Source organism: Phocoena sinus, chromosome 19, assembly GCF_008692025.1.
Source record: "Phocoena sinus isolate mPhoSin1 chromosome 19, mPhoSin1.pri, whole genome shotgun sequence".
Lineage (NCBI taxonomy): Eukaryota > Metazoa > Chordata > Mammalia > Artiodactyla > Phocoenidae > Phocoena > Phocoena sinus.
The window spans coordinates 31,716,686-31,732,112 of NC_045781.1; the positions used below are offsets into that span (position 1 = coordinate 31,716,686).

The 15,427-nt window shown below is 46.4% G+C and overlaps 1 pseudogene; it reads right to left on the reverse strand.

Moving 5' to 3' along the window:
• Positions 1 to 5,538: 5,538 nt before the first annotated feature.
• LOC116744252 lies at positions 5,539 to 7,727 on the reverse strand (annotated as a pseudogene).
• Positions 7,728 to 15,427: the final 7,700 nt, after the last annotated feature.

A 15,427-nucleotide genomic window follows, 5' to 3' on the forward strand; every position in this document is an offset into this window, starting at 1 on the left:
TTTCAGTTTCCTTCCTGTTTGTTTTGTTAGCTGTTGCAGTTGTAGAAAATCACCATTGCCCTTGACCTGTTCTGTCAGGCCAAGTGGGAGACCACTCATGAAGCGAGCGCCCTTTCCCAGGCTTCACACCAGGGGGCCCTGTTGGCCAATGTCAGAAGCCACTGGGTCCAAAACCCTGTCTGGTGATGCTGTGGTTGCCTGTCTGTGGATATGACACACCAGATGGAGAGGCTCTGCCTCCAGGACTGCACCTGCTGGGCGACCAGCAGGAGGAATGCTAGCACTGCCTACACAGCCATTTCTCTTTCCCAACGCAGCCACCCGCTCTGGCTCTTGGGGTCTCATGCTCTGGGCATACGTGGCACTAGAGCGCTGGGCTGGGATAGGCTCTCAGGGCCCCGCTCCAGGCCATCAGATAGATTGCAATGACTTTGAACGTCACTGGGAGGGAGTTGGAGCCGGATCCCTTTTCTCCCAGGGGGATCCTCTGCCCTCTGTTCATTTCTTGCTATGAATAGCCCTTCACTAATTGGTGAGTGGCGCAGGCTCCGCATACTGCCTGGACTCAAGTGCCTGCTCTGTCACTTGTCAGCTGTGTGACTGTGGACAAGCGACTCCACCTCTCTGTGCCTGAGTTTTCCCATCTGTAAAATGGGCAATAGTAGTACCTATTTTGAAGGGTAAATAAAATAACCCATATAAAGAGGCATAGCAGAGGGTAAGTGCTCAGTAAAGGGTTATTGTTTTCATTCGTATTTTCTTATTATTATTACAGGGTCAACTGAGTCTCAGAGGCCGACCCTCTAAGATCCAGGTCTGCTCGGCCTCACAGGCCCAGCTCCTCGCTCAGCATATCCCGCTGTCCTTCGGCTGCGCTACCTCTTCTCCCCCTTTCCCCAGAGCTGCCTTTGGTCCAGCCTTGCTGGCCTTTTGTTATTTTAGGGACATTTCTCACACGGTACAGGCTCCAGGCCATTGCCACCTGTCCCCCTACCCCTCGATTCCCAAATCCTCTGATCTATCTAAATTCTCAGGGGCTCAGTTATCATGCCTCCCATGAAATCTCTCCAGTTTTCCCACAGAGGAGGTCTCTCTCCCACTCCTACTCCAGCAGAGTGTCCCCCGCCTCTCTCAGATGTGAGCCCCCATTCGAGCTCCCCTAGTTTGGCCAGCCCTAGCCTGTACTAGGCTGCCCAGGCCTTGGGGTGGGCCCCCGTCCCAATGCGGGTGCCAAGGATCATGGGCACGTCCGGCCTCTCTCTTAGGCAGCTCCGGGGAGCGGTCCACAGCCCACTGAAGCAGGGCCTTGCCTAGGACCCATCCCAGCCCAGACCTGGCCTTTTAGATCCTACCAAGCCCAGGGCTGCCCAAGGGAGGATGTGGCCACAGTGACACAGAATGTTTCTGGTAATTCTAGGAAACGGCCCCAGCTCTGTGGCCCTGAGCCTGGTTGGGGGTTCAGGCGCTGGGCAGGGACCACTTCCCGGAAACGCCCTAACCGGGTTGGGGGCAGGGCTGAGGGAGCCGTTGATAGGCCTCGGTGCCCTCCCCTCACTCCCAGTGGGGTCCTGGCCTTGCCCAGACTGGGCACCGGGCCCATCTGTCAGGGGCTTCCAGACTTAGTGGGAAGATGGACCTGGAGGCCCCTAGGGCTCACTGCTCAGGGCCAGAGTCTCCGAGGAGGCCCGGGGTGAAGGATGACAAGTCGAAGCCAGAAAGGCCACAGACTAGCAGTTTCTATGTTGCTTTGCTGCTGTTTTTTTTTTTCAGAAAGACAATGTGTGTATGGGGGGAGGAGGGTTGAATGAGGGTTGCCCGATAAAATACAGGATGCCCAATTTGAGGGACAGATACAAAAAAATGTTCACTGTTTATCTGAAATTCAAATTTTATCCTGTAGATCTCCATCTATTTATTTTTTTCTTTTCTTTATTTCTTTTGCTAAGTCTGGCAACACTCTTAGAAAGGAGCATTGGCTCTGGAGTCCGAGGTGTCCACTCTTTACCCTTCAAATCGATCCGCCCTGTGCTGACTGGGGACCCCTCTGCCCACTGAATGAGCCCTGCACTCAACTCGAGGCTCCTCCTCCAGGGCTCCCATTGCCAGCCAAGGTTGCCGCCAGGATGCTAAAGGGCTCTGCCTTGTGGTGCCCCTCCCATCAACCATGGTGCAGACCAGCCTCCATCCGCCACAGAGCCTCTTCACGGGCCTCCCTGCCTCCCCACTCCCAGTCTGAGCTTGACTCAGAAGCCAGAGGGAATTTTTTCGTCCTGTAACCTGACCATGTCCCTCTCTGCTGAAACCCTCCTTGTAGTCAAATTCCCCTCTGGAGCTCGAAGACCCTGGGGGTCTGACCTGTGCTCACTTCTCCCACCCGTCTCCCACCATTCCTTCCTCATCCTCCTTGCTTCTGCCACCCTGAACTATTAATACTTCAAGTTCCCTGAACAGGTCCTTTCTCACCTCCAGGCCTTGGCACAAGCTGCCTGGAGCACTGTCCCTCAGGTCTTTCATTTGCAGAAAGATGGCAACACACCCTTATGATCTCAGCTTTGTAGCCTCTCCTGATCTCCCTGTGTCTGGACCAGGAAGCTGCCCCTGACCTGTAAAATCTAGGATGGGGCCTTCTCTCGCCTCCATAGCCTTTTCCCTTCCCCCATGACAATAGTTATTTCTCTCTCTTATGAATGTCTGTATCATTTCAAAATTGAATTATCATCTGCAAATTTACTTCGACAAATCTTTTAAAAATTGGTAGACTAGGGAGACAAATCCACCAGCAGCATGGGCTATTTCAAACGCTTCTCTTAATTATTGATGGCAAAGCTGAACAAATTAGCCAAGATATGGAAGATTTGAACAACATAAGCAACAGACTTGATATAATGGACATTAATTGAATTTTGTCTCCCACGATCAGATTCTCCTTAAGCACTTATGGACTATTTTCAGAACTTGATAGTATACTAGATTAGAAAGCAACCTCCAAAAAAGTTTCAAAGAATTGCTATTAGAGCACATTCTTTGACCTCAGTGCAGTGGAGTTAGTAATAACAAAAATATAATTTAAAATATCCCCACATATTTGAAAATTTATCACTGGGATAAACAAATTGACCAAAGGAATGGAAAAGAGAGCCTGGAAACAGAGGAGGCATGTGTGGGACTCTGATTTATGACAGTGGAAGCTGGCAGACCAGAGCGGGAGGGACCATGTGATTTAGTAGAGCAAGTAAAATTGGTTATATATGTGGGGAAAAAGTCCACTTGAATCTCTGCCTTACAGTGTACTCAAGAATCAGCTCTAGGGACTTCCCTGGCGGTGCAGCGGTTAAGACTCCGTGCTTCCACCGCAGGGGGCGCAGGTTTGATTCCTGGTCGGGGAGCTAAGATCCCGTATGCCACGTGGGGCAGCCAAAAAAGAAAAAAAAAGAAAGAATCAGCTCTAGAGGGATTAAGGACTTACATGTCACAAGCACAACTTTAATACTGCTTGAAGAAAATATAGGTTAATATCTTTCTGACTTCAGGGTGGGGAAACAACTCTTAAAGAAAACACCAAAAAGGTGTTAACCATGATGAAAAGATGCAACTGACCACATTAAAGATAATTTCTTTTTGAGATAGAGCCACAGATGTAGAAAACAAACATATGGTTACCGAGGGGGAAAGGGGGGGAGGGATAAATTGGGAGATTGGGATTGACATACACACACTACTATATATAAAATAGGTAACTACTAAGGACCGACTGTACAGCACAGCAAACTCTTCTCAATACTCTGTAATGACCTATATGGGGAAAAAAAATCTAAAAAATAGTGGGTACATGTATATGTATAACTGATTCACTTTCCTATACATCAGAAACTAACACAACATTTTAAATCAACTACACTCCAATAAAATTTTTAAAAAATTAAAAATAATTTCTGTTTCCCAAAAGACACCTGAAAATAAGTGAAAAGACGAGCCATATCTGGGAAAAGATGTAAGCACAGAGCTGGTATCAAGATCCCCTATGGATCAGTAAGAAAAGATAAACAACTTAAGAGAAAAATGAGCAAAAACCATGACCTGGCATTCCACAAAAGACGAAATGGCCAGAAAACATGATGGGATCTTAAGTTCACTAGCGATCAGGGACATGGAAAGGAAGACCACAATGAGACGTTATTTCTTACCCAGTTGGCTGGTAAAGAGTGCGACATCTGACACTGTTAAATGTTGGCTGGGATATGGATCAGCAGGAACTCTTAAAATTGCTGTCAGGACTGTAAAGTGATTCAAGCCTCGTGGAAAAACAGTTTGGCATTCCTCTGTAAAGATAACAGTGGCACACCTGTGTCCCAGCCATTCCACTCCCAGGATCCTATCTGAGAGGAAGCCCTGCAGGTGTATCTAGGTACACATCTGAAAGTGTTCATAAGAGCACTGCTGGCAATCGTAGAAATGCTGCAACAACGTGGTGAATCTAAGACACGTGGTGCTGAGTTGAAAAACTCAAATCCCAGAGACTATACATGGTTTGATACTCCTTAGTTTTAAACCCAGCACAAGCAAATGATATCTAAGCATGTATACTCTACTAAGCTCTACAGACAGAGTGAGTGAGTGACAGCCATAAAGTTCAAGACACCTCTGGGGAGGGAGAGGGGAGGAGGGGGAACGGTAGTGGAGGCTCCAGAATTTGGATTTTATTGGAAGGCAAAGGGGAGCTGGTTTCTGAGAAGAGTGATGTGATTCCAACTTTTTTTTTTAATTTGAAATTAAGTTTACTTGTGCATTAAACAGTTACAGAATACCCATGGGACATTTTTAGTCCAACAATTAAAATTGCATTTAAAAGCCAACTGGAAGAGTTTACAGACCAAAAAGACATCTGGAGTAACTACTGTTCCCCTTTCCTTGAGTTTATATATATTTACCTTTTAGGCAAGAGAGAGAGAACTGTGATTACTTCGTACTCCAGGGGATGTGATTTCCAGTTCCATTGTCTTAATGTGTATAAGATTCTTCTGTGGGGGCTTCCCTGGTGGCGCAGTGGTTGAGAATCTGCCTGCTAATGCTGGGGACATGGGTTCGAGCCCTGGTCTGGGAAGATCCCACATGCCGCGGAGCAACTAAACCCGTGAGCCACAACTACTGAGCCTGCGCGTCTGGAGCCTGTGCTCCTCAACAAGAGAGGCCGCGACAGTCAGAGGCCCGCGCACCGCGATGAAGACTGGCCCCCGCTTGCCACAACTAGAGAAAGCCCTCGCACAGAAATGAAGACCCAACACAGCCAAAAATAAATAAATAAATAAATTTATTTAAAAAAAAAAAAGATTCTTCTGTGAAGGCCAGAGAAGATCAAAGAATTTGATGTTGCTTGGAAGAATTAAGAAGACAAGACTAATGGTTGGTTCATGGACCCACAATTTTACCACAAATCACTAGATGGGGTGGTGGGAGGGGTATTATGTTTCCCATCAGTAAAACCTCAGGTATGTATTTTATTTTTGGCTGTGCCGCGTGGCTTGCAGGATCTTAGTTCCCCGACCAGGGACTGAACCGGTGCCCCCTGCAGTGCAAGCATGGAGTCCTAAGCACTGAACCGCCAGGGAAGTCCCCTGAGGTATTTAAAGACTCCATAGATGTGGAGGGAATTCCCTGGCGGTCCAGTGGTTAGTACCCCAAGCTCTCACTGCCAAAGGCCCTGGTTCGATCCCTGGTAGGGGAAATAAGATCCCACAAGTTGTGCAGTGCAGCCAAAAAAAAAAATAAAAAAGGAAGACTCCGTAGACATGGGAACTCACTTCTACGTCTCTCACAGGTAATGGCGAGGCTGAGAAGGCTGCGGTGGGAGCTCATACCTCCTTGGACTTCTCACATATGTTGGTGCCCAAACCTAACCAGGACTGGACCATGTCAAACACTTCTCTGAACAAAGTGGTTGATCAGTTTTCTCTCCAGGGCGCGTTGCGAGGCAGCAGTGTGATCCATGATGAATTTTTCCTGGTCTGTTTTTGGCTTGTCTCGGTGCTAAAGTCTATGGCAATACAAAACAGCATGGTCATTTACTGTGAGACCTGCCCGAGTCAAAGAATGGGCTCTCTGAAGTCTCAGCAGTCAGGGTTTAACCTAGCTCGTTTTTCTTGGCTATTCTCATCATCCAGATGACAGGAAAGTTCTGTGGGGGCGTCTCTTTTATTCTCCTCCATGGGTTCCAAAGGGCAGTCTTGACCTATGGCCAGCACCTGTCCGACAGTCATGTCAGCACGATCAGCTTTCAAGTAGCTGGCACACACCTGCCAGTCCTCCACAGAACAGGGCTCCACCACTGAGTCTCTGGGGAGGTCAGCTGGGAGAGGTGTCTCTAGGCAGCAAGGCAGGCTCTCCCCTTCTGGACTGGGAAGGACCCTCGGGACTGCATGGTTCAACAGGCGGCTGAGACCTGACATTACCATGATGTCACCGCTGTGCATAAACATTGGGATGGGGGCTTCATCTCTTTTGAGGCCACCCAGGGGAAAGATGGCAGACTGTCCAAAGCTGAAGGACGGCAGGGGTTTGGAGTGCTCTAGTTCAGATTTATCTACATAGATTCCCAGCGTGGAGTCTAATCGGTAGTAATTCAGGATACCAGCTTCAGCTCGGAAACCCTGAAATCCACAGGCGGTGTCCACTTACTCTGAGAGGAAAGTCAGGTCAGCAGGGGAAGGTGTGTAGTGATCTGCAGAGTATTTCTTATTGTCCCAGTTACAATGGTAGCCTAGGGTCACCCAGTGCAGTTTCTCTAATAAACTTCAGGGTCTCCATTTATTCACTTCTTTATACCTTAGAAGCTCTTTGCTCTGTTCCCACAAATCTTGGGTCTCTTCTTAGTCACATGTGTGTCCAGGTTACATACATTGGGTTTCCGGGAATATGACTTAAGGCACTGCTTCACCTAATGCCGCTGGTGACCTGGGAGGAAGGGTTTGGGATAAAAATAAATCCGGGATAGGTTTGCAGTCCGTAGCTCGCCACTTGCTGGCCAGCTGAAGTCCTGCTCTGTATGCATCGTGGTCACTGGCTGGGGACACATTTAGCTGAGATTTGACTACCCTGGGGGCACCAGGCCCCATGCCTTGGGCTGCTTGGGCCACCAAGAAGTCAGTGACCCCTCCCAGGTCTGCGGTGCTGGGGCGGCTCTGCCGGCAGAAGTGGAAAAGCTTCGGAAAGGCGTCCTCCCCAGGCTCCGCTACCAGCATCGCCACAGCGCCCACGGCCACTGCCACCTTCCCCATCTTGCTGCCTGGCCTCGTCTCCATCCTGTTGTTGAAAAACAACGAAAGTAAGTGTGGAATTGCTACACCTGTGAGTTTTCAGGCTTTTCCTTCTCTGAGCCCCATTTTCTCCCTAATAATGGTAAGAGGGAACCCTTACTATGTACCCAATGCTCCCTACATATATTAGCTCACTTAATTTTCACAACAACTCTGTGAGGTAAGTTTGATTATTATCATGCTTGTTACACCCATGAGTCAACTGAAGCACAGAAAGGTTAAGTGACTTGCCCAAGGTCACACAGCTACTCGGTGCCGGAGGTGGGATTCAAATCAGCCTCTGCTTCCTTATCAGAACAGTGGAGGGATGGGAACAACCCCACTGGATGATGAGTCCTCTAGTGGCAGGGGCTGTGTGTGTGTGTGTGTGTGTGTGTGTGTGTGTGTGTGTCTGTGTGCCCTTGGGGACCCAGCCAGGAGTAGGGGCTCTGTGTGTGTGTGTGTGTGTACCCTTGGGGACCCACCTGGGATGCTCAGGAAGTCAGCCATGATTATTGTCCTAGCAGGGTTTGGCAGGGAGGCAGGGAGCCAGTATGGGAGGGAATCAGAGACAGTCTGGGTTCGAATCCTGGCTCTGCCACTCACTCACCTCAGACCTTGGCAATCCTCTTGAGGCCTCTTTGAGACTTAGTTTTCTCACCTATAAAATGGGGGCCGTCCTAGTTGCTATTTCCAGGGCTGCTGTGAGGGATCAGGGAGAGAAAGGTGTGAGTGGCCTGGCCCACTGCCCAGCATGATGAGCAGTGCTTAAATGTGGGCTGTTATTAGTCACCTGTTCACGGATGTCCTCAGCAGCTCTCTCTAGGTGATTTCTAACAGGACTTGGTCAGGAGTAGGCCCTTCAGAGTGTGAACACCGGGTCCAGCGCCTCTCACACCATTGGTGATGTGAGCTGTGCCTAAGAACATTTACATGGGAGCCTCAGCCTAAGGACCAGAAGGTCAGCAGCTGGGGTCAGGGTGAAGGTGGGCTCCTCAGCTGGCTGGGCACCGCCAGGGCCGCAAGTCAGGTGCTGGGGTTGTCATTCCTATGGTGACCACCAGGGGTCACGGTTGGCCACTTCTGCCTTCTTCCCTGGTCCCAGAGCCCATGGGCAACCTGCAGAGGGCAGCGAGGACTCCCACATTCCTGCCAACTGCAAGGTGGGGCATTTCCAGCAAGAGTGCATCTGAGGCCCTGACTTGGCTTTCCCACCTCTGTTAAACAAGAAAACTGGTAAGTTTTTCCATCCCTCTGTGGGAATGTCTGCTGGTCTTTTATCTACCCATCCATTTATCTCTGTTCATCCACTCATCTGTTTCATCCATTCATCCTTCTGTCTGTCCATCCATTCATTATTCCTCTATTATCCATTCATCTGTCCTTTTATCCAGTCATCCATCCATCCATCCAACATCCAACATCTGTCCATCTACCCTCTGTCTATCCCACATGCACAAAGACCCCATGTGGAGCCAGGCTTGTTCAGCCTGAGGTTCCCCATGAAGGGAGGAGGCCCATTTGCTGCTCCCACCACCCCTCTCCCCCATCTCCTCCAGGCTCACCATCTGGTGGGACCAGGGATGTACCAGGCAATGATAACATAAGATGATGTGTGTGGACAAAATTGGGGGTGCAAAAATGTCACATTTCATTATTAATTTTTATAGCACATTAGACTCCAAGGCTCTCCCATCCTCTGCATGGGGATCGACATTGTGGAAGTCTTTGAGTTAAACAAAAATCTGAGAGGCTTATGTTGCTCCTGGAAGGCAAATGGGTGAAGGGCCTCTGGTTCAGCTTTAGCCCATCGTAGTGACTGCTGATGTACTCGTATTGGAGCCCATGGGGTCTCTTCGTCGGCTGGCTCCCGGCCCCTCCCCAGGCTTCCTGGCCCAGGGGATGCTTTGCTGAGAAGCTGCCTGTCAGAGGCACCCCAGACCTTCCTCTGCAGAAACAGGAGCCTCTGGTCTCAGGCAGGCAGGTCCTGGCTTCAGTCCTTCACCACAGGGACCCATGCCGCAGGAAAACAAACAGACCCAGACCCTAGATCCTGGAGCCTGTGGGCTTGGCTGCTTCCTTAGGCGAGCTGTTAGGGCAGCATGAGCGGTGTAACCCAGCCTGGCAGGAAGGTTTCTTATGAGAGGGGACTTCTAACTGAGACCTCCATGTTGAGTAGAGTGGGACAGGGGAAGGCGAGTGGGAGGGGGAAGTTGAGGGTGATAAAAGGAAGAGAGAGTGCAGACACATGGTCTTGGTGGGCAGGGTGGCAGTGGGAGGGACAAGAGAGAAACCAGAGGGATAAGAAGGGGCCCCATCTTGGAGCTTGGGCAGTGGGGAGATATTGAAGGTCTTTGACCAGGTGAGTTCCCCATGCAGGTGGTGTTTCCAAAGAGTCACTCTGGCAGTGAGTGGAAACAGGTTGGAAAAATGTCCAGGGAGGAGTAGCCAACTCTGGTTGTTCCCGGGTGGACGTGAGACACTGGTGGGTCACCCCTCCCACGGTTGTGCTGACAGCAGGAATGGAGGGAGGGGGGTCGAGGCTCTGTGGGGCGTTGGCAGGGGGGACCCACAGGATGGAATTGCTTGGCTGGCCACCAGGTGGTGGGTGGAGTCATCAAGGCTGATACCTGGGGTCCTGGGTGGTGGGTGGTCTGTCTGTAACTGGGGTGGGGAACCCACGAAGGGAGAACAGGTGGTATGTGTGTGTGTCTCCGTTTTACTGATGTAATCCTTTACTGTTAAACATTAATAAAATGTGAACTATAGAGAATACACAGCACCTATACACAATTTAACAAAAATTATAAAGCAAATCCCCATGTAACCCCCAGCCCCTGAAACCTCCAGCCTCTTTTCTCCATCCCACACCTTCCTGCACGGAGCACGGAAACATCCTGACATTTACAGGCATCGCTTCCTCACTTGTTCTGATAGTTTTACCCCCTATATCTGCATCTCTGAATAACATAATTTTGGTTTTCCCTGTTTTAGAAGTTTATGTAAAAAAAACCCATGTTCCTTCAACTTACCATTAAGTGGGTAGGATTCATCTGTGTCTTTGTGTGTAGATACAGTTTATTCAAGCTCATTGCTGTATGCCATTCCAGTACGTGACCACACTACAAGCTATGAACCCATTCTCCTGTGGATGGACGTCTGGGATGTTTGCAGGTTAGGGCTATCGTAACCAATGCTCCAATGAACGTTCTCATATGTACGTAGAGGTGCACATTTATACACGTGTTTCTCCAAGCTGTGTACCTGGGAATGGGATTTCTGAGCTACAGGTCATATGTATCTTCAACTTTACTAGAAGATGCCAGTTTTCTGAAGTGGGTGAACAAATTTACAGTCCCACTCTGCTTGGATGAGTGTCCCATGGCTCTCTGGTGCTGCACAAGGCATTGCTATTTTTTGGCAATCTGCTGGGTGTGTAATGGTATCTTGTCGTTACTGTAAGCTGCACTTCCAAGGCAATTTAATGAACTAGAGCATCTCTTCATATATTTATTGGCTGGTTGGACCCTCCCCCCTTTTAAAGTGTCTAATTAAATCTTTTGTCTATTTTCCATAGGGTTGTTTGCAGCGTATGCCTCTGGTGCCAGCGTCACTCCGATTTCGGCTGCCGTGCGGGGTACAAACCTCCCACCAGAGAGCCAGTCTTTCCACATTCTACCCAGGGTCTTCTCCAACACTGTGGAAAAGACTGGAATGGGGGTGTGATAGCTGATGAATGGGCTCCCCACCTCCTGACCTTCATGGAGACAGCTCTGGAGCTCCTCAGAGGTCCTGGAGGTCCCACTGCCTACAGCAGTGACCTTGATAATGCCCTTGTATTTGGATGTCTGCCTGCCCTGTCTCACTCTCCCCACCCCTCACTCCTCCCTCGGGCATCATCTTCTAGACGCTCAAGCCCTTGTCTCAGGCTCCCTTCTCCTCTTGTTCTTATTGATTTCTGGGGGATATTTACATATTCTGGATACGACTCCCTTGTCTGTTACACTATTGCAATTATATTTTCCCTCTCTGTGATTTTTCTATTCACTTTTTCCCCCTGTAGTCCTTTTTTTTTTAAGTAAAAAAATTTTTGGCCTCACCACATGGCTTGTGCGATCTTATTTCCCTGACCAGGGATCAAACCAGGGCCCTTGGTAGTGAGAGCATGGAGTCCTAGCCACTGGACTGCCATGGAATTCCCTCTCCTGTAGTCTTTTGATGAATAGAAATTCTTCAGTTTAATATGTTCTAGTTGATTAAACATTTACCTGATGGCTGGTGCTTTTGTGTCTAAGAAATTCTTCCCTTATTCAAAGTCAGGAAGACATATTTCTGTATCATTGCTCAGAAGTTTTGTAGCTTTTCACCATTAGGTCTTTAATTTACCTGCAATTGGTTTTCGTGACTGGTATGTAGTAGGATTGAATTTTTTTTTTTTCCCCACATGGATACCCAACCATCCGAGCACCATTAATTAAAAGTCAAGTCTCTCCTCAATTCTCAGAAATGCCACCTCTGTTGTAAATCAGGCAGCCACGTATGTGTGGGACCATTGGTGAGTGTGTCAGTTTATTTCTGATGTCCCAATTAAGTTTTAGAATTTTATCCGAATTTTGTACATTTCTGGTTAGATTTACTTCTAGGCACTTGATATGTTTTGAAGTGTTGTAGATGGTGGTTATATTAGTTATTTATTGACATGTAACAAATTATCCCCAAACTCAGCATCAAAACCCCAAACATTTATTATCTCCAGTTTTTGTGAGTAGGAACCTAGCTGGTGGCTCTGGCTTAAGGTCTTTTATGAGGCTGCAGTCAAGCTGATGGCCAGGGCTGTGGCTTTATCTGAAGGCTTTGATTCCCACAGTGAGAAGCTGGAAGAAGGACCTCGGTTGTTGTCTTCTTTGAAGAAAGAATTCAGCAAAGAGACCAAGGCTGTTAAAAAGATAAAAGCATTTATTAGAAGCAAAGTACGTGTGGAAGAAGCAAAGTACTTGTGGAAAAAACAAAATATGTGTAGAAGAGCCCACAGGTGAGTCAGATTGAGTTTCACCCAGCTTAGATTGCTTATATAGGGGCAGTTTTCCTTTTTTTTTTTTTTCCTGGCCAGTCATCTCCATATTTGGTCCTGGTGTGGGTGTGAATCTCTCAGCCAAGATGGATTCCAGCTGGCGTATCCTCTCTCCTTTTGTCCTTCCCGTAGACTGAGGGTCTTCTCTGTGCATGTGTTGGGCAGGGAAATCCACAAGAATGCACCCAATCAGGGCCCAATACTCCTACTGGTATCCCATCTCAAAGAGTCAGCAGGAGACCAGCTGCAGCTGCTCAGCCTGGGGCTTATCTATCTCCTACCTCAGCTTGATTTGTAGGTCTGCCTCATGTCATGGCAACTGGCTTTCCTGGGAAGAAGTGATTTGAGAAAGAGAGAGAGAGAACACCCCAAGAATGTAAGCCACAGTCTTTTAATAACCTAACATCAGAAGTGACATCTCATGATTTCTGCCATATTCTATTCTTTTTTTAATTTTATTTTTATTTATTTTTTATTTTTGGCTGCTTTTGGGTCTTCATTGCTGCACGTGGGCTTTTCTCTGGTTGTGACGAGCACGGGCTACTCTTCGTTGTAGCGTGCAGGCTTCTCATTGCGGTGGCTTCTCTTGTTGTGGAGCACGGGCTCTAGGCACACGGGCTTCAGTAGTTGTGGCTCGTGGGCCCTAGAGCGCAGGCTCAGTAGTTGTGGCACACGGGCTTAGTTGTTCCGCAGCATGTGGGATCTTCCAGGATCAGGGCTCAAACCTGTGTCTCCTGCATTGGCAGGCGGATTCTTATCCACTGCGCCACCAGGGAAGCCCCATATTCTAGTCATTAGAAGTAAGTTATTAAGTGCGGCCCACACAAGGGGAGGGGATTACATAAAGGCGTGACTACCAGGAAGCTGGGGTCATTTGGGGCCATCATATAGTGAATAGAGCCTGTTACAGTGACCTTTTAAAAAGTTTATTTTCTAATAGTGGTTACTATATAGTATTGCATAGTGATGTGGGGTTATTTTTGGTTTTTTAAGGCAGAGGTTTTTTTTCTAGCTTTTTGTTTGTTTTTTTTTTTTGTTTTCTGGCTGCACCCTGCGGCTTACTGGATCTTAGGTCCCCGACTAGGGATTGAACCCGTGCCTTTGGCAGTGAAAGCAGAGAGTCCTAACCACTGGACCGCCAGGGAATTCCCCGTAATGATGTCTTAACATTGATTTTTTGTATCTGGCAACCTTGCTAAACTCTCTTATTAATTCTAATAGTTTGTCAATTTTTAAAAATGTACTCATTATAGCATCTATGAATAATGAAGTTTGTTTTTTTCTATCCAATCCTTGTCTGTTTTATTTCTCTTCCTTTTCTTACTGCATAGGCTAGGTCTTACAGAACAATACAGAACTGGTATAGTAACAGCAGGCTTTCTTATCTTGCTACCAATTTCAAAGGGAAAGTTTTTGACAGTTTCACCTTAAAGTATAATATTTGCTGTAGGGTTTTTTAAAAAAGTGTATACCCTTTATCAGATTTAGGAAGTTCCTTATATTTCTAGTTTACTAAGGTTTTTTTTCTTTTTTAAACCATGAATGGATATTGAATTTTGTCAAACATCTCTTTTGCATACAATGATCATTAGAATTTTCACCTTTGATCTATTAATGTTTGAACTACATTAATTTTTCTTCTAACGTTAAATCTACATTGCATTGATTAAAACTAAGTTGATCATAGCATTATCCTTTTATATGTTTCTGGGTATAGTTTGTAATATCTTGTTTAGAATTTTTGCCTCTGTGTTCTTGAGAGAGAGTAACCTGTAATTTTTCTTTCTCATATGCCTTGTTGGGTTTTGATGTCAAGATTATGCTAGCCTCATAAAATGAGTTTGAGTCTTCATTAAGAGTTTGGGCCAATTTAGAATTATTATTTCTTTCCAGAATTTTCTGTAGTATTTTCCAGTGACGCTCTCTGGTGATGGGTTTTCATTGTGGGAAGATTTTTGACTACAGGTAGAAGTTACTTAGTGTACAGGACTGTTCAGGATTTTTTTTTTTTTTTTTTTTTTTTTTTTTTTTTTTGCGGTACAGGGGCCTCTCACTGTTGTGGCCTCTCCCGTTGTGGAGCACAGGCTGCGGACACGCAGGCCCAGAGGCCATGGCTCACAGGCCCCGCCGCTTCGTGGCATGTGGGATCTTCCCGGACGGGGGCACGAACCTGTGTTCCCTACATCGGCAGGCGGACTCTCAACCACTGCGCCACCAGGGAAGCCCCTGTTCAGGATTTTTATTTCCATTTAGAATGCTTACTGCAGCTTAAGTAAGCAATGTTTTTCTAGGAATTTTATAATATTGAATTATATTAATTTTTAGATTTATTGGCATAAAATTGTTCGCAATATTCTGTTTTATATGATTACTGTTATAACATAATGTTTCTCTTTTCCAACCTGACATAGATTATTTGTGCCTTTTTCTTTTACCTTCATAGTTTGCCAGAGGTTGGTCAATTTTGTTAGTATTTCACATAGACAATTTTCATTTTTGTTGATTTTCTTAATTGTAAGTTTGCTTACTACTTTATTAACTTGTGCTTTTATCTTTATTATTTTTCTGCTATATACTTTTAATTTACTACTCTTCTTCTAACTCCTTGAGGTAGATGCTTACCTAACTAATTTTAAGCCTTTATTCATTTCTAGTATATGCTATATATTTCCTTATAAGTATTACTTTAGAAAAATTTCCTACGATTTTGAATATATATTTTCATTACTGTTCAGTTTTAGAAATAATTTAAGTTTTTAATTGTGGTTCCTTCTTTGTTATAAAAAGTGTGTCTTTAAATTTTCTGAATATGTGGGGATTTCCTTTTATATTGATTTCAAGCTTAATTACATTGTGGTCAGAGAAACATTACCTGAATGACTTAAATCCCTTGACATTTATTGAGATTTGCTTTATGGCCCAGAATATGAGCTATATTTATAAATGTTCTGGATGGGCTTGAAATGGGTTTTTTACATTTGTTGTGTGCAGTGTTCTATGTATGTTCAAGTCTAATTTGTTAACTGAGTTCATCAAATCTTCATCTCCCTTCCCTATCAAATTGAAA